At 42.2% G+C, this 25,843-nt stretch overlaps 1 protein-coding gene across 2 annotated transcripts in view; it reads left to right on the forward strand.

The window, feature by feature from the left end:
* The window catches only part of ERBB4 (erb-b2 receptor tyrosine kinase 4), a 1,221,345-nt gene that overhangs the window by 913,564 nt on the left and 281,938 nt on the right, over window positions 1-25,843 (forward strand). The gene's annotated exons all lie outside the window — the stretch shown is intronic.

Below are 25,843 nucleotides of genomic sequence, written 5' to 3' on the forward strand. Positions count from 1 at the left end.
ACTACATGCTTTACTACTGGTCTTCTTGATTTGATTTTTCTACGTTTTTGGCTATGTGTACAGTGAATTTTTTATGGTATTTGTTAAGTGCTGGGGTAAATATAAGCTATTTAGATTGGACACTGTCCCTGTCCCTGCATGGGACTCACAGCCTAAGTAGGAGGAAGAACAGGAGAAGTTAAGTGACTTGCCCAAGGTCACACAGCAAGCATTTGGCAGAGCTGGGACCAGAGCCCAAGTCCTCTGACTCTTAGCCCTGTGCTCCTTCCACTACAACATGCTGCTTCTGAGTGAATAGCTTACTGCTTTGGTAGAAGAATTGTAATGAAACATTCAGCTCTGGCTTGACCATGAAAATCTTTCAGATCTTTTGAATATGAAAATACAGAAGTTAGTACAAAACTTCAAACTTCTCTAGCCTTATTTTAAGCTCAAATTGCTATGCTGACATCAACTTGGTGTTTTTTGGTTCCTCCAGAGGCTGGTCCCCAGAATACAGTAGTTCCTGGATTTTCAATAGAAAAGATGTAGTGTGGTATGCTGCAGTAGTTATATTTATAGAGAATTCAAAGACATCTAAATAAGTTACACCACAGTCAAAACACGTGGTGTTTCATCTCCTAACATTTGAACCATTTTGATTTAGTACTGCAAAGTGAATTATGTAAGCCCACCCAAAGAGATCATGTTTATTAGCCCTTCTCTCTTAATCTGCCAAAGGTTCCCTAAAGCATCTTGATGGGTTGATTCACAGCAAAAAGGCATAAATGTGTGTTCTTTTCAACTGAGCTGAATATTCTGTCCTTTTAATAAGTTGAAAATTTATGTGACTTGCCCACAGAATTGTAAGATCACATAGGTGATTATTTTTCAGGGCAATGTAATGGAAAGAAAACATAAAGTATTGGTTTGTAAAGCTCCAATTCAAATATTTTTGTTTCTTTTTTTCAAAACTATCTGATTTTCTTGTTCAGTGTGAAAAAGGACCTTTAATTTCAAAGAACTTTGAAATACTGAAGAAACCCCTCTCCATAAATATAGTCTTTGGGCATAATTTCATACTGAATTGAGGGGTGTGAAGAAGGTATCAGAAAAGCAAAACTTAAAATGTAAATACTCCAATTACAAAACAAGAATGACAGATTAAACAATCACTCCCTTAACCCCTCTATTTTGGAAAAGCTGTTCCATCTCTACATTGCCACCATTGAAAGACTCTAAAAATACTGAGCTAATAATGACTGTATTGAATGTGTTTATTTTTTTATGTAGAGATTTCTTCATTTCATAGTTTGTTCAGGTCCATGATAGAAAGTCAGAGCGTTCAATTTACTGATAGAAGAATGCATATGGCTGTGCTGAGACCAGCTTAGTATTTAGCTTGTGAAGCCCCGATATTAATTTTCCCCCTTCTTCTGAAAATCCCATTTATATTATTATCATTATTCAAAGTCTGAGACTATAAAAACATCCTTACCAGTTTCTGGGGCTCTAGTGCAACAAAGAGATCTTAAGAATCTGACAAGAAGTAATTACAGAAAAATATTCTGTTAAATAAGATTTGCCATTTCAATATATGACTCTTGGTGTTCTCTTCTGGGATTTGCAAGACATTTTCTGCCTTTTGTTGAGAGGTTTCCCTCACCTTTTTCTTTCAATTTCATCCTCTTAGTCTCTTGTTCACTCTATCCCTGCCTCTCTCATATAGATTATTCTCTCACCCTCTGTTGCATATTGTCTCTCCTTCCTTTCTGCCCTCTACTTCTTTCCATGGTATATATTTCTTGAAAGTTTGAAATTCTAAAGCTATATATTGCATAATTCAGTGAGTTTATGGTCCCATCATATGATCAGTCTTTGAAGAAAATGTGAACCTTTTCTACTGTTAATGGATAAATATTTCATGAACTGAGGTTGGTAGGGATGGTAGTAATAGTAACTCTGAAGGTGCTTTATGAAATCTCACTTAAAGGACAATAATTGTCATGCTATACTTTTTCAGTAAGTGGAATACATTATCGTACCATTCCTGACTTTCACCTCTGCTTCTGGCGTTAAAAGTTCCAAATTCTAACATTACTCAACAGAAAGACTGCAGCTCATAAACACAGTTAATGAGAGTTAAGACTGGAAGAATGGCAGAGCTATATATAACCCATACACACACACACACACACTCTCTCTCTCTCTCTCTCTCTCTCTCTCTCTCTCTCTCTCTCTGTCTCTCTCAACCTTGAAAAACATCTCCAATTGGGCCATGTTTTAGGGTCCAGGATAGGAATGTGTAGGGGAAGGCATAGGTGTGACAGAGAAGGGAGGTAAATGGATAAAACAAGACATCTGAGACACACACTCAATCCTCTTTCTATGAAATTTGCATTTGCTTTTAGACTTTTTCCAAAGCACGGTGGTTTGCAGCAATGGGGACCTGAGAGTGGGCTGAGGATCTGGACTTTTTTCAGCTCAGGAACACGTTTTTTTCTGTTCTGTGGCTTGTGACTGGATCTGCCTGGGAACCTTTAATATCAAGGGAGATATTAACTCACTAATCCACTTCATAGCTAGGGTTAGTGATTTGAAGCCTCCACCCTACTAATAATGATAATAATCATGGTATTTATTGAGGACTTACTGTTTGCCAAGCTCTGTGCTCACTCCTGGAGTAGATACTAGATAATTGTTTTGGATACAGTGCCTGACCCGCATGGGGCTTACAGTCTAAGTAGGAGGGAGAACAGGTATTGAATCCCCTTTGTACAAATGAGGGAACTGAGGCACAGAGAAGTCATCTAGACTGCAATCTTATTGTGGGAGGGAGTGTGTCTGCTTCCTGCTGTATTCTTCTAAGCACTCAATACAGTGCTCTGCGCCCAGTAAGCGCTCAATAAATATGATTGAATGAAATAAGTTAAATGAGTTATCCCAAGTTACCAGCAGTCGAGTGGCAGAGGTGGGATTAGAACCCAGGTCCTCTGACTCCCAGACCTGTGCCCTGTCCTGTAGACTATGCTGATTTTGGATTAGTTCCAGCTCATCTGGCATTTTGGGCCCCCAGCTACCCTGTTTAGAGGAGTCTTCTGGTCAGTCAGTCCTCAGGAACGCCCAGGCTGGTAGGGGAATAGCAGGGGTTCAGCCTCCATGGGCCCCCCAGGCAGTCACGGACCCTCCAGTGAGTTCCTGGTGTCAAAGAAAACTTCACGGACCCTGCATAGTGTTCAAGCAGCTATGTCAGAGACAAGTTTATTTCTACTAGTGCAAGTAGGGGAGCAGAGGTTGACAGTTGGAATTTCCCTTTCTAGTCAAGATCAGTCAAGTTCCATGCAATACAGAGTTTCTTTATATGCAGTTGGTACAACACTGCAGTTTCTTTATATGCAGTTGCCCCCCTTTTCCTCTGCTCCTCCTCCCCTCCCCATCACCCTTACTTCCTCCCTCTGCTCCACCCCCTTCCCTGCCCCACAGCACTTGTAGATATTTACATATTCATTACTCTATTTTATTAATGATGTGTATATATCTAGAATTCTATTTATTTTGATGCTATTAATGCCTATCTACTTATTTTGTTTTGTTGTCTGTCTCCCCCTTCTAGACTGTGAGCCCGTTTTGGGGTAGGGATTATCTCAGTTGCTGAATTGTAGTTTCCAAGAGCTTAGTACAGTGCTCCGCACAGAGTAAGCACTCCGTAAATAGGATGGAATGAATGAATGAATGAATGACAGTGAAGTAGAGAGCACGGTGCATAATACAAATTTTAAGACAGACAGCAGCACATTCTCCTCTGGGGCAATTGGCCAGTCCTGCTTTGTCCTCCTTTAAAAGAGGCCAAGTGAGCAGATACCACTCCCTGCCTCTGCTCTCATCAATGGGCCAGCAATTTTGACCTTGACAAAGGAGGAATTACTTCATCCTACCTTGAGACCTTTAATATGCCCATCTCTTTGACAGACAGACGGAATGAACAAAATGGGGTGGGTACCTTATATGGTCCCTTTGAATAACATGTTCAGAAGTCAGTCAATTGTATTTATTGAGCACTTACTGTGTGCAGAGCACTGTATTAAGCACTTGGGAGAGCACAATATAATAGTATGACAGACAGATTCCCTGCCCACAGTGAGCTTACATCTAGAGGGAGAGCGTGGCTTAGTGGAAAGAGCACGGGCTTAGGAGTCAGAGGATTTGGGTTCTAATCCTGGCTCCACCACTTGTCTGCTATGTGACTTTGGGAAAGCTGCTTAACTTCTCTGTGCCTCAGTTTCCTCATCTCAAAAATGGGGATTAAGACTGTGAACCCCACGTGGGACAACCTGATTACCTTGTATCTGCCTGAGGGCTTAGAAAAGTGCTCGGCACATAGTAAGCACTTAACAAATGCCATAATTAATATTATTATAATGGTTTCCTTGTTATGAGACAATCAAGAGGGCCTAGAGGCAAAACAGCTTAGAGGGGTTGGTCAGAGAGAGAAGGGAGCAAGTGCAAAGCCTTGACCACTGTGCATCCACACTGGCTTACATGACACAATCATCCCACTAAAGAGATGCAGGCTGCACCATCCTAGGTGATTAGTTCATGATGAAATAGACAAAAGACAAAAGATACTTGGACTGTGAACCCTATGTGGGACAGGGACTGTGTCCAGCCTGATTGTCCCGGATCTACCCCATTGCTTAATGCAGTGCTTAGCACATAGTAAGTGCTTAACAAATATCATTATTATTATAACCACCACCACTAATGCTGTTAATATTTTCTGACAGACAGGTGAGAGATCATTCAGCTAAAAAGAAACAAGGATTTTGCAAAAGTTTGTTCCAACTTGTCACTGGATGTGTTATGGATCAAACTAATCCTAGAGGGCCAAAGGTAGAATTGGGTACTACACAAAAGTGTCTTAGGAAGCTGGAAGTTCTCTGCTCCTTTCAGTGTGAATTTGCTACCTCGTTTTTAAAAGAGAAAGGCATGAATTCTCTTTTAAAGATTGGCCACTCAGGCTTAAGGATTCTGGAAATTCTCTCTCTCTCTCTCTCACTCTCTTTCATTCATTCATTCAATTTTTTTAGCATTTACTGTGTGCAGAGCACTGTAGTAAGTGCTTGAGAGAGTGCATTACAACAATAAACAGTCACATTCCCTGCCCACTAGGAGCTTACAGTCTAAAGGCAGGGGAGACAGATGTCAATACAAATAAATAAAGTAAAATTACAGATATGTACATAAGTTGTGGGGGTCTGGTAGGGGAGAAGAGCAAAGAGTGCAAGTCAGGGCTACGCAAAAGGGAGTAGGAGATGAGGAAAAGTGGGGCTTAGTCTGGTAAGGCCTCTTGGAGGAGATGTGCCTTCAATAAAGTTTTGAAGCAGGGGAGAGTAATTGTCTGTCGGATTTGAGGAGGGAGGACTTTCCAGGCCAGAGGCAGGACGTGGGCTAGGGGTCGACAGCAAAGCAGGAGGGATCGAGACACAGTGAGAAGGTTGGCACTAGAGGAGCTAAGTGTGTGGCTTGAGTTGTAAATGGAGAGAATTAAAGTGAGGTAAGAGGGGGCAAGATGGTAAAGTGCTTTAAAGCCAGAGGTTAGGAGTTTTCGTTTGATGCTATTACATCCCAAAAAGGCCTATTAGGGACCAGGGGGTTTGTGACTCAGCTTTACCGACAGAATAAGCCACAATATTCAGTATCCCAGAGAGAAAACATTTATTAGTATACAGAAAAAAATTATAGTAAAGAATCCTGCTTCTGTTAAGCTCTCAACCCAGGGGCAATGAGATCTCTGATTCTATTAAGCCCTCAACCTAGGGGCGTTGAGAATTTCTCCTACCATGAGATGATTAATTTCCATGGCATTAACCAATACGACCATCCTTCTGCAAAAAGCTCTGTGCCCAGGCTGCCTCCATCCTCCCTTCGGCCAATCGGTCTGGCTCACCTGCCATCACAGGAAGCGATATGCTAAAGGGCATTAAATTTAACATGGTGTTTATGGGAGGTGCAAACTGCACACGTCAGATGAGGAGGTGGATAGGCAACTACTGGATTTTTTTTTGAGGAATGGGTTAATATGTCCTGAACATTTTTGTAGAGAAGTTATCCGGGCAGCAGAGTGAAGTATGGCCTGTAGTGGGGAGAGATAGGCACATAATAAGCACTTAACAAATAACATCATTATTATTATTATAGGAGGCTGGGAGGTCAGCAAGGAGGCTCGTGCAGTAATAATAATAATAATAACTGAATAAAATTTAATAATAATGTGTTAAGCACTTACTATGTGCCAATCGCTCTTTTAAGTGCTGAGTTAGATACAAGGTAGTCAGGTAGTCCCGTGTGGGGATCACAGTCTTAATCCCCATTTTACAAATGAGGTAACTGAGGCCTAGAGAAGAGAAGTGACTTGCCCAAGGTCAAAATGCAGAGAAGTGGCAGAATTGGAATTAGAACCCATGATCTCCCCAGTAATTAAAGAGAGACAGGATGAATGATTGTATTAACTTGTTAGCAGTTTGGATGGAAAGGAAAGGGCCGATTTTAGTGATGTTGTGAAGGTGGCACTTAAAGAATCTATGATGGATTGAATATGTGAGTTGCATGATAGAGGGGAGTCAAGATAATGCCATGGTTATGGGCTTGTGAGACAGGAAGGATGGTAGTGCTGTCTACAGTGATGGGAAAGTCATGGGGAGGACAGGGTTTGGGTGGAAAGATAAGGAGCTCTGTTTTGGGCATGACAAGGTTGAGGTTACAGAAAGACTTCCAAGTAGAGATGTGTTGAGGGCAGAAGGAGATATGAGACTGGAGAGAGGGAGAGAGATCAGGGGAGGAGATGCAGATTTAGGTATCATCTGCATAGAGGTGATAGTTGAAACCATGGGAGCGAATGAGTTCTCCAAGGGAGTGGGAGTAGATGGAGAATAGAAGGGGGCCCAGAACTGAACCTTTAGGGACTCCCTCAGTTAAGGGGTGGGAGGCAGAGAGGGAGCTGGGAAGGAGACTGAGAATGAATGTCCAGAGAGATGAGGAGAACCACGAGAGGACAGAGTCAGTGAAGCCAAGGTTGGATAACATTTCCAGGAGAAAGGCATGTCCACAGTGTCAAAGGCAGCTGTGAGGTCGAGGAGGATTAGGATGGAGTAGAGGCCTTTGAATTTGGCAAGAAGAAAATTATTAGTGACCTTTGAGAGGGTGGTTTCTGTGTAGTGAAGGGGACGGAATCCAGATTGGAGGGGGTCAAGGAGAGAATTTCAGGAGAGTAATTTGAGACAGTGGGCATAGACAACTCATTCAAGGAGTTTGGAGAAGAATGGTAGGAGGGAGATGGGGTGATGACTGGAGGGAACTGTATGGTCAAGAAAGGTTTTTTTAGGAGAAGGAAGACATAGGAATGTTTGAAAGCAGTGGGGAAGAAGCCATTGGAGAGAGAATGGTTGAAGATGACTGTTAGGGGAGGAAGAAGAGGAGAGGTAAAAGTTTTGATAAGGTGGGAAGGAATGGGGTCAGATGCAGAGGTGGAGGGGGTGGCTTTTCAGAGGAGGCAGGAGAGTTCTTCTAGAGATACTGCTGGGAAGGATGGGAGAGTTGAAGAGGGGGCCAGAACCAAGAGGGAGTAAGGATGAGCAGGGGTGATTTTAGGGAGCTCACATCTGATAGTGTCAATTTTCTTAATGAAGCCAGTGGCCAGATCACTGGGGGCAAGGGATGGGGATGTAGGGTGACAGGGGGACCGAGGAGGGGTTAAATGTCTGGAACAACTAATGATGGTGATGAGCATGGGTGCTAATAAGGTGAAGAAATCATTTTGCCGGGCAGAGGAGAGGGTAGAGTTAAAGCATGCAAGGATACACTAGAAGTGGGTGAAGTCAGCCTGATATTTAGACTTCCTCCAGCAGGAAGTGGCTTGAGCACAAGAGCGAAGGAGCTGAACTGTGCAGGTGATCCAGGGCTGTGGGTAGTGGTACAAGATCTATGAAGGGATAGGGGAGCAAGTGAGTTGAGTTCTGTAGAAAGGGTGGTGTTGAGAACATCTATTTGGTCATCAAGTAAAGGTAGTTTGGGTATGGAGACTAAGTGGGGCATGATGAGTTGAGAAAATTGGACGGGGTCCAGAGATCAGTCTCTGTGGGGGAATCGTGTAGATTTAAGGGGAGGAAGTGTGTGGAGAAGAGGCAAGTGAGGAAGCTGTAGTCAGATAAAGGGATTCCAGAGTTGATGAGGGTAGAGACAGTGCAGTGGTTAGAGATGATGAGATTGAGTGTGTGTCCAAGTTGGTGAGTGAGCGAGGTGGGGTGGAGCAGGAGGTCAGCAGAGTTGAAGAGTGATACAAGGCGGGCTGCAGAAGAGTCATCAGGAACATCTATGTGGATATCGAAGTCCCCAAGGATCAATGTGGGCATGGAGAAAGAGAGAAGGAATGTGAGAAAGGGATCAAAATTGTTGAAGAAGTTGGATGTGGGCCCTGGAGGGGCAGCAGATGACAGCTACTAGCTACTAGGTAAAGGCAGATGATATGTGCTTCAAAGAAAGGGCAAGAAAGGGGTGGGGGCGGTGAATGGTGTATAAGTGGCATTGGGGCGTGAGAAGGAAGCCAACATCTCCTCCTTCCCCAGTGAGTCTGGGGGAGTGGGAGAAGATGAGTCCTTTTCTGGAGAGAACAGCAGGGGAAACAGTGTCGTCTGGGCAGAGCCAGAATTGCGGGATGACAAGGAAGAGGAGTGATGGAGACAGGAACTGGTCAAGGATGAAGGGAAGCTTCCCCATGATAGAGTGGGGCTTCCACAGACTGCACTTGGCAGCAGCTGTGGAGGTGGGAGTGGGAGAAGGGACAGCATGAGGGGTGGGGAGGGTTTGGATGGGAGCGAGTTGATGGGGGCCAGAGTTGGGGGACAGGGATGAGGGGTGGCGCTGGGATAGGAGGACAGGGATAGGGTGGGGAGAAGAGGTGGGGGCTGCGAAAGAGGAGGGGAGGAGTTGGGTGGGGGAGGGGTGGGGTGGGGGAGGTGAGGTGGCAGGGGATTTCTGGGATGGGCTGACAAGAGCTGGGGTGGGGGTGAATTAAAGGGTCATGGTGGGGCCAGTGAGGTAAAGGATAGCAATAACAACTTAATAGGTTGATACCCAGAGGAGATAGTTGAATTGTCCTTGTGTGTTGAGTGTGAATAGGCCTGTGTAAAAAGGGGGGTGTGTGTGTGTGTGTGTGTGTGTGTGTGTGTGTGTGTGTGTGTGTGTGTGTGTGTGTGTGTGTGTGTGTGTGTGTGCGTGCGTGTGCGCGCGCTTCTCTAGATCCTGGATTTCTATACTCTCAGCAGTTTAAGTATTGTGACTATATAATTAAAACCTGATCCAGTAAAAAATAAAAATAAAAATTAGGACTAATTGAGGAAGAAATTAAAATGCATCTCTATCAGTATATTCCTACACAGGCATTTGATAATCAGAAAGGATAGTTAAATTTGCCACTTTATTAGACACAAGTTTTGCAAGCCAATTAAACATGGAAATCGGAAGCTACCTGGAAGAGGAATCTCTGGATAATTCTGATTCAGAATATTTAGATAATTAAAGATTGTAAATTTATCATTTGTTAATTAAGTAAAATGAGCTTATGTGAAAAAAAATCTACTAGTAGAATAAACATCTGGCATAACAGGATTAGAAAAGAGAATAATTCCAAAAATAGAGAAACAGATCTATTTCTTCAGGTAGGCTTGCTGGCCTAGTTCAGTGCTTGTCACACAGCTCAGTAAGTGGTATTTACTGACTGACTTGCATTTGTATTTTCAAATTCCTTAGTTTTGGTGATAGGTTTAGAAATGAACATGAAAAGTATTTAGACTGTAAATGAGAAGGGACCGTTTGGTATCCCTGGGGAAAGGTTTTTTCAAAAGTGTTGTAAATTGATCAATATGCCCATCAGAAGCATTTGAAACCAACAGTAGACCTGGACTCTAAAATGTTTTAAAACATTTTGGCTGTCCTAAGAAGTTACTACTATTACTACCGCTACTATTACTCTCTCCAGTTTACTCTTAACTCTCCTTCCCAGATCATTTTTCTAAAACACCATCCTGTGCCCACCTTCCTATTCCTCAGAAACCTCCAATACTTGTCCATTGCTCCTGGGATCAAGCTGAACCTTGAGAGTCCCAACACTAGAACACTTTCTGACCAATTTTTCCTCACTCTTCTCCCACTACACCACTCTCTGTTCCTCATTCTTTTCTCTCCCATCTTTCACATCTTGCTCAAGCAGTCCCTTCTGTTGGGAACTCCCTCCTCTTTCTCATCCGGCAGACAACTCCTCTCCCTAGCTTCAATTCGTTTTTGAAATCACATCTCTTCCAGGAAGCTTACCCTGTTTCATCTCTCATCTCTCCTTTCTACCACTATCACTTCAACATTCTTGTGCACCTAAGCAGGAGGGTAGTCACACTATACCTTAGGACTTACATACTTCTTCCTACCTATTTTTTATCTTAGTGTCTGTCTCCCCTGCTAAAGTTTGACCCTTTTTAGGACAAGGATTCTACTTATTCTATCCTCCCAATTGGTTGGCACAGTGCTCTGAACAAAGTAAGTGCTGAATAAATATAATCAAATGACAAAATGTATTTACAAATAGCTGGAGCATGAGAAAGAATACATATTACAATTGCTGATAACAGGAGTTTGGAAGGATATTAGAAAAATTAAATGAGTAAATTGAGGATATGCATATGTGCTCGAGGGAAGATAGGTAAACATAAATGCTATGGGAGGTTGTTAGATTGAAGCATCCAGGGAAGGAGGTTGGCAATCAGAAATGTTACCTAGAAGAGGTGGGATTACAGGAGAGCTTTGAAAATTGGGAGACATAGGTTTCTGGCTTCCAGACGAATTCCAGCAATACCATTCATCTACTCATTATGGTATTCATTAAGTGCTCATTAGATGCCAAGCACTATATACTAAACACTAGGGCAGATACAAGATAGGTTGGAAATAGTGTCCACAGCCTAAGTAGGAGGGAGACTTACTACAGGAACTTACTACAGATGGGACAGGGACTGTGTCTGACCTGATTATCTTGTATCTTCCCTAGTGCTTAGAACAGTGCCTAGCATATAGTAAGCATTTAACGAACACCACAATCATTATTACTATGAAATAAGCATGTCATGAAATGGCCAGGAGATATTTTTAAAATTGTTCCTAGTACCCAGCGAAGACCCTGAAACAATGATTATCACATCTCACCTTGGCCAGACAGGTGATGTGGAAGAAAATGGACTGCAACAGGATACCAGAACAGCTGTTCTATGGTGAGCTGAAATGGAGAAATTATACAGTAGTTGGAAAGATGAAATGTTTTAAAGCACTTTGAAGCAAGATCTCTGTAAAATGTGGCATAACAAACAACAGTAAGAGTAGGTAGCAGAAGGTGGATAAGGCAGGCTTATGTTGCATTAGTTAACCCCCTGGGCTTTATACCTTTCTTCTGTGTGTTACTGTCTTCTGGAAACCTCTGTGAGAAGAGATTCCATATGCCAATTAAAATAATGATAGTGGTATGTGTTAAGTGCACTGCACACAGGACGCACTCTATAAATATCATTGATTGATTGATTACTATATGCCAAACAGTGGAATAGACACAGGGTAATCAGATCAGACACCGTCCCACACAAGACTCAGAATATAAGAGGTGGGGAGAAGAGTAGCAGCAGTAGTAGTAGTAGTAATAGTGGTAGAAGTAGTCAATGTCTCTCACTCTTCAAGGACTTCCAATGGCTGCCCATCCTCCTCTGCAACAGACAGAAACTCCTTACCATCAGCTTTAAAGCACTCACTCAGCTTGGCCCTTCGAACTTCGCTTCACTAACATCCTACTACAGCCCAGCCCATACACTCCACTCTTCTGGCTCCAGCTTACTCACTGTGCCCTGATCTCATTTATCTCACTGCTGACCCTTTTCCCACATCCTCCCTCTAGTCTGAAACTCCCTCCTTGTTCGTATACACCAGACCACCACTCTCTCCACCTTCAAAGCCATTAAAGTCACAACTCCATGAGATCTTCCCTGGTTAGCCCTGTTTTCCCACACACACTCTCCCTTCTGCATTGTCTAGTCCCTTTGATCTGTGACCTTTAGACATTTGATATTTGTCTGCCCCCAACCCTACAGCACATAGGTACATATCTTTAAATTATTCATTATAATTTTCTTATTTATTGACATTTATGTCTGTCTCCCACTCTAGACTGTAAGCTCATTATGGGCAGGGAAATGGCTAATTCTGTTGTATTCTACTCTTCCAAAGACTTAGAACCATGCTCTGAACATAGTAAGTGTTCAATACATAAATTTGATTGATAGTAGTAATAAAGCTCATTGTGGGCAGGGAATGTGTCTGCTTATTATTATATTGTACTCTCTCGCTATGGGTAGGAGATGACTTGATGGCATAACACAAGACAAAACAAGACTCTCCCAAGTGCTTAGTACAGTGTTCTGCAAAAAGTAAGCACTCAATAAATATGATCGAATGAATGAAGTATTTAGTAAGTGCTTCCTGTGTACAGAACACTGTATTATGTAATGGGAAAGAATAAAGGGGTGGGAATTAGCTACAGTCCCAGTTCCTTGGAGGACTCAATCTAAAAATAAAAAGTAATAATAATTATTATTATGGTATTTGTTAAGTGCTTACTACGCGCTAAGCACTGTTCTAAGTGCTGGGGTAGATACAGGGTAATCAGGTTGTCGAGCTGGGGCTCAGACTTTTAATCTCCATTTTACAGATGAGGTAACTGAGGCACAGAGAGGCCCAAGGTCACACAGCAGACAAGTGGCGGAGGCAGGATTAGAACCCAAGTCCTCTGACTCCCAAGCCCGTGCTCCTTCCACTGAGCCACACTGCTGGTGATAAGACATATACGGAAAAATGAGACAAAACTCTGACGACGTTAAGACCAAAATAAAGATCGAGGGGAACTGTGGCTAGTGGAGCAGAAATCCTGGCTCCTCACAGCTCAGAGCCTATCGTCACAACTGCAGCCATAATGATCGCTACAGCAGCAGCCAACTGGTCTTCCCGAGGTCTGTCGGAGGCAATGCCAGGCTGCGGCCAGGTTTTCTGTCCCAATGGGGTGGTAGAGGAGGGTTGGGATGGAGATGACTCAGTGACGCAAAGGAAAACTGGTGTGGGATCCTAGGGAGACCTGGTAGCCATGTTGTAAGGCAGTAGGTACCTGAAGAAGTCACTCAGCAGTTGGATGGAGAAGTTCAGATAGAATCAGCAGTGGCTTACGTTGAGGCAGCCCACAGTTTACAGGACAGGCTGGGAAAAGAACCAAAAGAACTGTAATGGAGAGGTGGCAATCTCAGGGAGGTGCCAGTGAGGATTCTAGGCTTCGTTGGCCTTGAATTCCCATTTTACAGTTGAGGATACTGAGACTTGCCCAAGATCACACAACAGAAAACTAAAGGAGGCAGAATGAGAACCCAGGTCTTCTGAATCTGTGGAGACTAGGCACTTTCCACTAGGCCATGCTGATTCTCAAATTAAAAATGAGGTGAATGCCCACCATTTTGAACTGAGTGCTATTGTATATTTTTGTCACTGGCTTTTAGCCTAGGAAAGGAGGATCACTGTTGGTGTCTTCCTTTAAATGATCAGTGTTGTTCATTGATTAATATTTTTAGCCAATCAAGTGGTGAAACGTGGTCATAACATCTTGCAGGCCATGCCAATTCAGATATTTTTTCTACAGGCAAAAAATCTTTTTTTATTAACAAATATAAAATTGAGCAGTGAAATCTCCTATTTGTTATTATCTAGAAGGTTTTATCTTGAAACAGATCTGTTGAAAACCAATGAATATTAATGTTTTTCTGGCACTTATGGGAACAGGAAAAAAAAGGGATCCCTGGAGGAAAAAAAATGCATGAAATGATCGGGGATTTTTGGTGCAAATATTGTCCCAAGGGTTTCAGGGGCTGCTATAGTAGATACATTACAAGATTAAGTTCTGAGTCCAGCAATAAGCAAATGTTTTCCTCTGATATCACTCAATAAAATTTGCAAGGGCCTAAAATACCCATTAGATGAGTTCAAAGATCAGTTTGACTTCTCCCTGATTTTCACGTTTTGGTGAAATTAAATTTGGGGAAAATATTGCACTTCATTATAAGTACACTTCTAATATTGAAGAGCTGGTAAACTCCTTCAGTAGACCTGTGTGTGAATCTTAAAGATGAGTAATTCTAAATATCAACAACAACAAAAATGATTATAATAATACTTTTTTGTATTACACTTCGGTTTTTACAAAGTTCTTTCACATCTGTTATGTCATTTTCTAAACACAATATCCCTATGAGGCAGGAAAATGAAGGTATTTTCATCCCCATTTTACAGATGAGGATAGAAGGATCTCAGTTTTAATCCTGGGTCTGCCACTTGTTTGCTGTGTGACCTTGGACAAGTAACTTAACTTCTCTGTTCTTCAGTTACTCCACCTGTAAAATGGATATTAAACCTGTGAGCCCCATGGACTGTGTCCAATCTTATTAGCTTTCATCTACCCTGCACCTAGTAGATAGTATGCTGCACATAGTAAATGCTCAAAAATACTATTAAGAAATAAAAACTAAAGCACAGGGTGTCACACAGTAAGAATAAGAGATGAGATGAGAACTGATTCAATGTTAGGTTGAATTAGTTTGTTTCAGTGTTACTCCCCCTCTAGACTGTAAGCTCATCGTGGACAGGGAACGTTTCTACCAAATCTGCTATATTGTTATATTGTACTGTCTTAAACCACTTAGTACAGTGCGCTGCACACTGTAAGTGTTCAATTAAAGTGACTGATTGATTGTTGGATGCCTAACTGGGTTCCAGGCCCTTATCTTTTATGCTATCAACTTGTCATCATAAATCATTCTACTCTTCCAAGTGCTTAGTACATCATAATTATCATTATCATGCTCTGCACAAAATAAGTACTTGATAAATACATCTGACTGATTGATTATCATTTGAGGATAAGACTATCTTGGGAGACAGGATGACCTACTAGAAAGATCATGTTTCTGGAAGTCAGTAGACCTAGGTTTGAGTCCCCACTCTGACACTGGCCTACTGTGTGATCTTGGACAAGTCATTTATCCTCTCTGGACCTCAGGTTCCTTATTTGTAAAACGGGGACGATAGAGCTTGTGAGCCTTGTGTGCGACACAGACTTTGTCCCATCTCTTACTGTTAGATCCACCCCAGTGATCAGTACATAATAAGTATTTAATGAATCATTATCCTTTTATTGGTGGATCTGTTTTATAGGTCCCAGAAAACGGGGCTGGAGCTAGACCCAAGATCTCCAGACTCACAGCTTCATGGTCTTTCCACTAGATCATGCTACAAGCAAATCCCCACCATGCTTCAGCTTTAGACCCTTTGACCTTGGATGTCCTTCAGATATGGAAAAATAAATCTTATTATAGAGCTTCTCCTTATTCACAGTATCTGCATGACGAAAAAGGGAAAACACCAATCCCTAGTGCCACAAGCACAGACTAATCCTGCTTCTAATCCTGCCTCTGCCACTTGACTGCTGTTATGTCCTCTCTGTGTCCCAGATTCTTTGTCTGTAAAATGGGGATAAAATAGCTGTTCTTTCTCTCTCTTAGGCTCTGAGCCCCATATTGGACAGGGACTGCATTCAATCTGATTATAGAGTATCTATCCCAGTGCTTGGCACATAGCAAGGGCTCAACAAATACCACAGCTATTAAGGGGATGAATACTGTTGTTTGTATTTTCTTCTACTGATAAATATTTTTTTGAATCATGAAGAAATTGAGGTGACTCTATGAACGGTAATGATTGCTCCATTTCAAATCCACTGGGGAGACAACCCAGGCTATTGAGTGGCTAGACCACAAAGGATTTTAATTTTGCTTACTTATCATGGGGACAAGCCCAGAAAAGGCCCTGAAAAACACAGCTAGGGCTGGAATAAAGACCGTGGAGTTTGTGGACCCTTTGGCCAAAATAAAAGTGGTGGAGCAAATTCCTTTCTTTGATACTATTGATGACAGAATAGTTGTTAATGGTTTAAAAGTGGGTAGCAGATGGATGGGGTTTGTTACCAGGAGATGTTGTTTAAGCTTGAAACTTCAGATGTTCTAAGAGGTGTTTGGGAAATTAATAGGTAAGTTGCTTCATTGTGGATCACTAGAGAGGAACTTAGGCATGGAAGGAGAAAGTTAGGGACGTTGGATGGCTTATTATATTATCATTATTATTATATTTTAAGTACTTACTGTGTGTGAGATTAGTAAAGATAGGTTAGTCACAGTCCCTGTCTCACATGGGGCTCACAGTCCATCCTTAACCACAAAGGTAGGTGTCCAGAAGGGCAACTATCACATCGTTTCTTAAAAACATTCAGGCCACATTTCCCCACTCCTTAAGAAACTCCAGGGGTTGCATATCCACCTCCACATCAAAAAGAAACTCCTCACCATTGGCCATAAAACCCTCAATCACCTTGCCCCCTCCTAATTAATAGTGGCATTTACTAAGTGCTTACTATGTGCAAAGCACTGTTCTAAGCTCCTACCTCACCTCACTACTCACCTACTACAACCCAGCTCTCACACTTCAATGCTCAAATGTTAACCTTCTCACTGTATCTCAATCACATCTATCTCACTGTCGACATCCCACGACCATGTCCTCCTTCTGGCCTGGAATGCCCACCCTCCTCATATTTGACAGACAGTGACCCTCCCCCCCGGGGAAGCATGAGCCCACCATTGGGTAGGGACCATCTCTATATGTTACCAACTTTTGTACTTCCCAAGTGCTTAGTACAGTGCTCTGCACACCATAAGCACTCAATAAATATGATTGAATGAATGAATTATTGAAGACACATCTCCTCCAAGAGGCCTTCCCTGACTAAGCCCTCCTTTCCTCTTCTCCCACTCCCTTCTGCATCACCCTGACTTGTTCTCTTCATTCATCCCCCTACCTAGCCCCACAGCACTTATGAACATGTCAGTAATTTATGTATTTATATTAATGGTTTTCTCCCCCTCTAGCTCTTTGTGGGCAGGGAATGTGTCCATTTATTGTTATATTGTCCTCTTCCAAACGCTTAGTACAGTGCTCTGCACACATTAAGTACTCAGTAAATACTGTTGACTGACTGACTGAATGACATGGTTCTACCAAACATCCTAGTGCCTCTACCAATCACAGAGTCCTAGGCTGGGTGGGCCAAGAGAAGACATGGATTTCCTAGGTGAAGTAAACATTGCCTGGTTTTGGAATGAAGATTCCCTGTAAAATTCCTCAGTAAAGGAGTTTGGAAGGTCAGCATAATTATTTCTAGATCTGTAAATCCTGGTTGCATCCATTTGCTTGGTGCTGGCAGGTTATCTAGTTTTTCAATCCCATTCCAAAAAACAAAACATGCCGCAACATATTCTGCACTCTGGGATTTTGTTTATTCACTTGAAACTGAAAGCAATTGAAAGCAACTGAAAGCAACTGAAACTGCTGAAGGAGGCTTCTCAGAGCATCAAATGATTCACCAGAAGCCACCACAAAAGAAACCCTTCCCTGACTGCTTGAGCAATCTTGTTCCATTAAGTCAGGGATTTCAAAGCAGCTTGTCCAGTTTGAAGAGATTGAATCAGACAGTATTAAATGAAAAGCAAGAGAAGTGTCTGTCTGACTCATTCATTTATATGCTGTTCTACTGAATTACAGTGTGGCCAGCTAACTGTTTCTGTGTAAGATTACAAAGCTTTCACAGTATTACAAAGTCCCTTGAAAGATTTGAAAATAAACTGGTTAGAGCAATGAAAATAGTTATCTCACCAAAAATCATGCCCTAGGAGAGATTTGGTTTGGCCTGACTTGTCATCTCGAATTGTGTGATTCTATGAACCTCAGTTAATCAATCGATGGTATTTATGGAGTGCTTACTGAGTGCAGAGTACTATATTAAGCAACTGGGAGAGTACAAAATAAAAAAGTAGCTACAGACAATCCTTGCCCATAAGGAGTTTACACGCTACAAGGGGAGACAGACATTAAAATGAATTTCAGATGCATATGAATGTGAGTGTTGTGGGTCTAGAGGAAGGATGAATAACATAATACTTAAGGGGAACAATGCCCAATTGCCTAGACAAAGCAGAAGGCAGGGCTTATTTGGAGAAGGTCTCTTGGAGGAGATGTGATTACTACCAGGACTTTGAAAATGGGGAGAGAAAGACTTTAAACTTCTGTGGGCAGGGATAAAATCTACCCACTCTGTTGCACTGTGCTTTCCCAAGTACTTAGTATAGTGCTCTCTGCACAGCAAGTACTCAACAAATACCACTGATCTTGAATTTATTCTTGATTGTTTTCGCTCAGGTCCTCAGGGGACATAGAATAGGCAGCCAGCAGCCTCCTCATAAAATCCCTCCATCTGTTGACAGTTATTTAATCAACACTCAGGTTTTTTTTTTTCCTTCAATTAAACTCCAATCCAAAATTGGGCACAGTATTCTTAAAAGGCCCTGATATGTGCAAAGTTTTGTTGCAGGATGATTAATTGTAAGCTCTTTGTGGGCAGGAAACATGGCTACCAACTCTGTTATATTGTTCTCTCCCAAGCTCCTACTACAGTGCTCTGCACACAGTAAGTGCTCAATGCATATAATTGATTGAGTGATTACAGACTTCTTTGCAAGCCATCATTTCCTTTAAGAAACACAGCTTTATGTTCTGAAGCTACTTACAGTGGGTAAGCCCTTCTGAAGCTGAGCCCTTCCTTGTTATTGTTGTGCCTAGCCAGCCTGTCTTTCTCTTTTGATGTTTGCATTTTGAATCTGTTTATATCCCTAGATGAAATATCATGTACTTGTCCCTACTGAATTTCTTCAAATTATTTCAAGTCCCTTCTTTCCATTCGTAAAGGTCGCTTTGAATTTTATTCTGCTCTTCCGAAGTGTTGGCAACTCACCCAATTTCCCAGTATTTGCCACAATGAGCCTTAAATTTTTTTTAGATCATTAGTTAAAATAATGAGTGGAACTGAATGATGGCTGAATGTCTCACCCCAGGTGGACACCCATTTATTAATAACTGACCTTTGGGTCTGAGCATCAAGCCAGCTAGGCATCCATCTTGTATCTGTGCTTCATACTCTTTTGACTTTATGTGATCAGAAAAGATAAAAGGCCTTAGATCTAACTCACATAATGCTTCCCCAATAGATGGTCCTGCAAGTAGATATGGGCTTGGGAATCAGAAGGATCTGGGTTCTGCCATGTGACCCTGGGCAAATCACTTAACTTGTCTGTGCCTCAGTTACCTCATCTGTAAAATGGGGTTTAAGATTGTGAGCCCCATGGGTGATAGGATTTGTGTCCTGATTTGCTTGTATCCACCCCAGTGCATAATAATAGCAATAAATAATAAAATGGTATTTTTTTAAGCACTTTCTATGTGCCAGGCACTGTTCTCACTGTACTCTCTGTAGTGTACTTCTGGGTTAAAGGTAGAACAGTGTCCTTAACACTGGCATAGTATCGCTTAACAAATTATTATAATCATGGTTTCACAAAGCAAGACTTGCTGTCTCATTTTGATAGGGGAAAAGTGGAGATTCTTGCTTTCCTGCAGCAGTTTGTCCCCTTTGCTGCTCTTTCCTTCCAGACTTTGGTCCACCTTTTCCTTTTTTTATGGTATTTGGTAAGTGATTACTGTGTGCCAGGCACTATATTAAGTACTGGTGTAGATACAAGGTAATCAACTTGGAAACAGTCCATGTTCAACATGTGGCTCATAGTCTTAATCCCCATTTTACATATGAGGAAGGTAACTGAGGCACAGAGAAGTGAAGAGATTTCCCCAAGGTCACACAGCAGGCAAGTGGCAGAGTCAGAATTAGAACCCAGGTCCTTCTTACTCCCAGGGCTTTATCCACCAGACCACTCTGCCTCTCAATTTTCTGAGGCTGCTCCACTGACATTTTTCTACCATGCAAGTTTGATATTTGAAGGCATCCCCTTATAAATCAACCCTCCCCAAAAAGTGAGGTGGGTTCAGTATTCAAACAGCTCTTCCATTATCTCTCCCTTATTTTACCAGGTAGGGGCAGTTTAAACACACTCATTGTACATTCTCTCAGAGAAAATACATTGAAGTTAAAGTTTGCTTGGTAAACACACGGCTGAACCTTCCTGAGAGAGCTTTGTCATGGCCTTATTTTCCCCTTAAACCTGTGATTATAACATTCTCCCTCCTCAGCATGTGACCAACATGCTGCAAGGTCGAAGAGGTCACATCCTCAAGGCTGAGCAACAACTTTTTTTCTCTCAAGAGTTTCAAAGCAGTGGCTTCCCTGGCCTTTTGTTCCATGTTGCGTGGAGAGAATACCTTGCAGTTTCCCTCCGGAAGAATGCTTAGCCAACCTCCAGTTCTATCATATTGTAGTTCGAAAAGAAAAGTCAGCATAAGGCCATGATTTTTAAAAGGGTCTCTCCTTGAGAATAGCAAGATATGGGATTATTTTATGGGCATATACAGAATACTTATTGGAATGAATAGTGGCACAGTTTCCTCCAGTGTCTAGTGAGTTCATAAAATTTAAACCCAGGTTCTGGCTGTTTCCTCTTCTTGGATTTTTATAAAATACTAGAAATCACATATATTCATTAATAGCTAATTGGGCCAAGGCTTGCTTGGAGTACATGAGTCTTGAATAGACTGATCACGTGCTTGGAAGTTTTGTGAAGTCCAAGTCACTCCTAGAAAAACACCCAAGTGTTCCAGAATTTGATTGTCCTGGTAAAAGTGATCAGCTTACTGAACCCCCTGCTGCTTTGATTTCCATGACTGAGATGGAGCAGGCTCAGAGAATGCTCAGTTCAGCTCCCATTGCCTTTTGGGACTTTTAGTATAGACCTCCCAAGTACAGGGAGACTTTGATCCTGTTTTTCTCTTCATTTCCTGGAACAGCAGATTTGGGGTGGTGTCCCAGTGTGTGAAGCCTTTAAAACAAATAGTAAAGCCAACCATCTTCAATAAAGTTTCATTCTAACTGACATTTGCTATCTCAGGGGGAGAGAAAGCAGGAAAAAGCTTTCTCACCACCATGAATGAGTGAAACCACTCAACCCTGAATGTAAGGGCAAGTATCCTTGCAGTCTTAGTTCAAAGTCAAAATGGTAGCTAAAGAAACAAGAGGTCTGAGCCTTAGGTGGATTCGGTTTACTTCTGAGAGAAGAAATCCTGATTAAAACTTCTCTTTGTTACCTGAGTCCCTCCCTCCCAGTGACCATTTAGTAGGCAGTGGCAAGTGCACAAAACAGTTTGCAAGAGAATGTCAGCTTCTCCTTAGTGGTCCTTCTTATTGAAACCATTCATAATGCTTTCAGCCAATTAAGCTCATAAATCCTAGAGGCCTAATTGACTTTTTTATTGCTTGTTTAATTAACAGAGTAATCATATTGTGAAAGTTTTGTTTAACACAAGAGACTGATAAGTGAGCTTTCAGTAATGAGATCACACAGCTATTGTTTTTAGGTAAACAATTTTTAATCTTACTATCATTTTTTCTCTTTGATGAATTCTTACAATGTGCTTGAAGTTTGTTCATTCAGCTCAAGTTTAGAAATGATAGCCGGAGCAGCTTGGATCATAATTCTTGGTGGAATATAGACAATGATATGAGGTGCCATGTTTGATATAAGGTAGTTTCAAATCAGTTCAAACACTAGTGACTGATTTACACTGACTCAAACTGGTATCGTTGCCATTCAGCCTTGTGTACTTCCCAGATGGAATTCCCTGATTCACGTTCACTGACCAAGAACACTCTTTCACATGCCATCCAAGTCATTCCTCAAACTAAACTAAATGGGTTACCATTCCCTGTCACTCTCTCCACATGTTATTGCCTCTAAGGATGAGCTTTTTTGTGTTTTCTACAGTTCCTTCTCTGCCCTTTACCTAATCTCAAGTACAAACCCAGAAGATCTTTCTAGAAAAATAAGGTACATCTCCCCTCTTGAGGCTGGGTGAAGAAGGTGTCATGGAATAGTTTTGTGGAGAGATGCCATAGAAAGCACCAAGAAAACTGTCTTGGTAGAATTTCTGACACAAAATTCTAATCTTAGGAATGTTGTTCAGTTATGAAATAGTGTGACTTGTACTATTCCGAATTGCACCTTTCTATCTCTTTCTTCTTCTCTCCTTCCTTCTCCTCCTTTTCATCCTAACTTTCTCTTTCTTTTCTTATCCTTCTCCTCGTCCTCCTCCTTTTCCTCATCCTCTTTCTTTTCTTCATTCATTCATGCAATCATATTTATTGAGCAATTATTGTATGCAGAGCAATGTACTAAGCATTTGGAAAGTAGAGTTCAGCAATAGAAACAATCTCTGCCCACAGTAGGCTTTTATTACTCCTCCTCTTCCTCCTCCTTGCCCTCCTCATTCTCCTGCTCCTCCTTCTCCTCATCCTTTTTTGATGATATTTGTCAAGTGTTTTCTGTGTGCCAGGCCTATGCTAAGCTCGGGGTTTCAGATACAAGATAATCAGGTTGGACACAGTCTCTGTCACACATAGGGTTCACAGTTTGAATCCCTATTTTACAGATAACTGAGACACAGAGAAGTTAAGTGACTAGCACAAGGTCACACGGCAGGTATGTGGTGGAGCTGGAATTAGAACTCAGGTCCACTGATTCTCACACCTGGTATCTTTCTACTAGGACACAGGGCTTCTCCCTTCTCCTTTCTCTCTTCCTCCTTTTTTGCCTTCTTCTTTTCTTCAGTCTCATCCTTTTCCTCCTCCTCATCTTCTTCCTGCTATACTTTCTCCTCCTACTCTTCTTCCTTTTCCACTTGCTTCTCCCCCATTCCCCTTCTCTCTCTCTCTTTTTGTGCTTCCTTCTCTTTCTTTAAGCACTACCTTCAAAAGTATAAGAATGTTTTCTTATAACATATAACATATGTTAGGGAAAGGGAAAGCAGACAAAAGAAAGGACGTGTACTTGTAAAGGTATATTCATGTGACACTTTGGCTCTGCACCATGAAACATTTATATGGAGGAGGAAGCAAGTGGAAATTGTCTGGAACATTGCTCCGGTAAAATAACAAGTATAGATGCAGATGTTTCGGTAAAAGTGATGCTAAAGCAAAAGCTTTTACTTATTTGCTTTGGAAGGAGCAGACGACCCCAATAACAATGACATTTGTTAAATAATAATAATAATGGTATTTGTTAAGCACTTACTAAGTGCCAAGCACTGTTCTAAGCAGTGCAGTATCTACAAGGTAATCAGGTTGACCCACATGGAGCTCACAGTCTTAATCCCCATTTTACAGATGAGGCACAGAGAATTGAAGTGACTCACCTGAAGTCACATAGCTGACAAGTGGTGGAGCTAGGATTAGAACACACGACCTCTGACTCCCAAGCCTGGGCTCTTGCCACTAAGCCATGCTGCTTCTCGATGCTTACTATGTGCCAAGCACTGTACTAAGCACAGGGTAGAAGAAGCAAAATCATCAGATGTCACAGTTCCTGTCCTGCATTGAGTTTGCAGTGTAAGTAGGAGGGAGCTAGGGCATCGAATCCCCATTTCACAGAGGAGGAAGTTGGTGCCCAGAAGAGTCAAGTGACTTGCCCAAGATCACACAACAGGGAAGTGGCAGAATGGGGATTAGGAACCCCTGGTCCTCTGACTCCCAGACTCATGCTCTTTCCACTAGGCCACGCTGCTCCCCAGTGCAGCAGCGTGCCCCTCCCAAGGCTGCACTGCACACTGGGGTCACAGTGACCCAGGTAGCCCAAGGTCACCCATTGCTGTTCCTCCAGTGAAACCCTCATGGCTCCAAAGAGGGGCCAACTCCAGGGTGGGGAAGTGTGCAAAACTGCTTCGCTTTCCTGTTGCTCCAGTCGTTTAAGCCCCACAGCCCAGGGACCTGTGAGGTTCCCACTATCATCTCTGAGATGCAGGGTGAGATACAGCCCCTTTGTATTAATAATAATGATAATTTTGGTATTTGTTAAGTGCTTACTATGTGCCAGGCACTGTACTAAGCATGGGGAAGATACAAGTTTATCAGGTTGGACACAGTCCCTGTCTTGGGGCTCACAATGTTAATCCCCATTTTACAGATGAGGTAGTTGAGGCACAGAGTAGTGAAGTCACTTCCTCAAGGTCACACAGCAGGCAAGTGGCAGAACCAGGATAAGAACCCATGGTAATAATAATAATGGCATTTGTTAAGCGCTTACTATGTGCAAAAGCACTGTTCTAAGTGCTGGGGAGGTTACAAGGTGATCAGGTTGTCCCACGGGGGGCTCACAGTCTTAATCCCCATTGTACAGATGAGGGAACTGAGGCACAGAGAAGTTAAGTGTCTTGCCCAAAGATACACAGCTAAGTGGCAGAGCTGGGATTCAAACCCATGATGATGATGATGATGATGATGGCATTTATTAAGCACTTACTATGTGCATTGCACTGTTCTAAGCGCTGGGGAAGTTACAAGGTGAACAGGTTGTCCCACGGGGGACTCACAGTCTTAATCCCCATTTTACAGATGAGGTAACTGAGGCACAGAACAGTTAAGTGACTGGCCCAAAGTCACACAGCTGACAATTGGCAGAGCCGGCATTTGAACCCATGACCTTTGACTCCAAAGCCCGGGCTCTTTCCACTGAGCCACCCTGCTGCTGCTGATCTTCTGACACCCAGGCCCCTGCCCCCTGCTCTAACCACTATACCATGCTGCCCTACCCTGTAGGCAGATCACACTGGCCACAACCCCAGCTGAGCTGACCTTACATACCTGGCCATCTGGGAAGAGAAAGTTCTTACTTTCATCCCTTTCTCTCCCTTTTCCCCCAACTCCCCAATCCTAGTACAATACAGCAATAAACAGACACATCCCCTGCCCACAACGAGTTTACAGTCTAGAGGACGAGTTATTACCGTTCTGCTTTTCCTCCCAGTGCTTAGAGCAGTCCTTTGCACATAGTAAGTGCTTAACTAATAACAATAGTGCTATTACTCTATTTATTTATTTATTACTCTATTTATTACTCTATTTATTTATCTTGTACATATCTATTCTATTCATTTTATTTTGTTAGTGTGTTTGGTTTGGTTCTCTGTCTCCCCCTTCTAGACTGTGAGCCCGCTGTTGGGTAGGGACTGTCTCTATGTGTTGCCGACTTGTACTTCCCAAGCGCTTAGTACAGTGCTCTGCACACAGTAAGCGCTCAATAAATACGATTGATTGATTGATTGATAGAACATAGAATGGGAACCAACTCCACGCCCATCCCCTTTCCCCCACCGCTGCCCCCTAGCCTAACCTAGCCCAGTAAGCAGAACTGGAAGGGAATTTACCAAGCTAAAGTTGAAGATGGCCTTCATCCAGAAAACAGCTATGAAACACAGAAAATGATTTTAATAGTGGTCTCTACAGAAAGCAAGAGGTGGGAATTGAAAATATTTACCTTTCGTTTAGGAAAATCCCTACATTGGCTCTATTAGCATCAGCTTTCCTAGATGAACCGTATTTCTCTCTTCAGTAGTTCGGTTTCATGACAACCGGATGCTTCTGATTCATTTTGTTTAAGAAGAAGAACTATGTGGTGTTTCTACCATGGGACATTAAGGCTGTAGATCAGTTTCTTCCTTGAGTTGGTATCCTCGTAAGGTTTGAGTTCAGGTGAAATACGGTGCAGTAAAATCCATGAACCCTCCAAAATTAAATGTGTTTCTCTTCGAGCAATTCTATTTCTTCAAAGATAGGTTCTGTAGAAATTAGCTTCTGAAACAAGCT

Source organism: Tachyglossus aculeatus, chromosome 7 (genome assembly GCF_015852505.1).
Source record: "Tachyglossus aculeatus isolate mTacAcu1 chromosome 7, mTacAcu1.pri, whole genome shotgun sequence".
Lineage (NCBI taxonomy): Eukaryota > Metazoa > Chordata > Mammalia > Monotremata > Tachyglossidae > Tachyglossus > Tachyglossus aculeatus.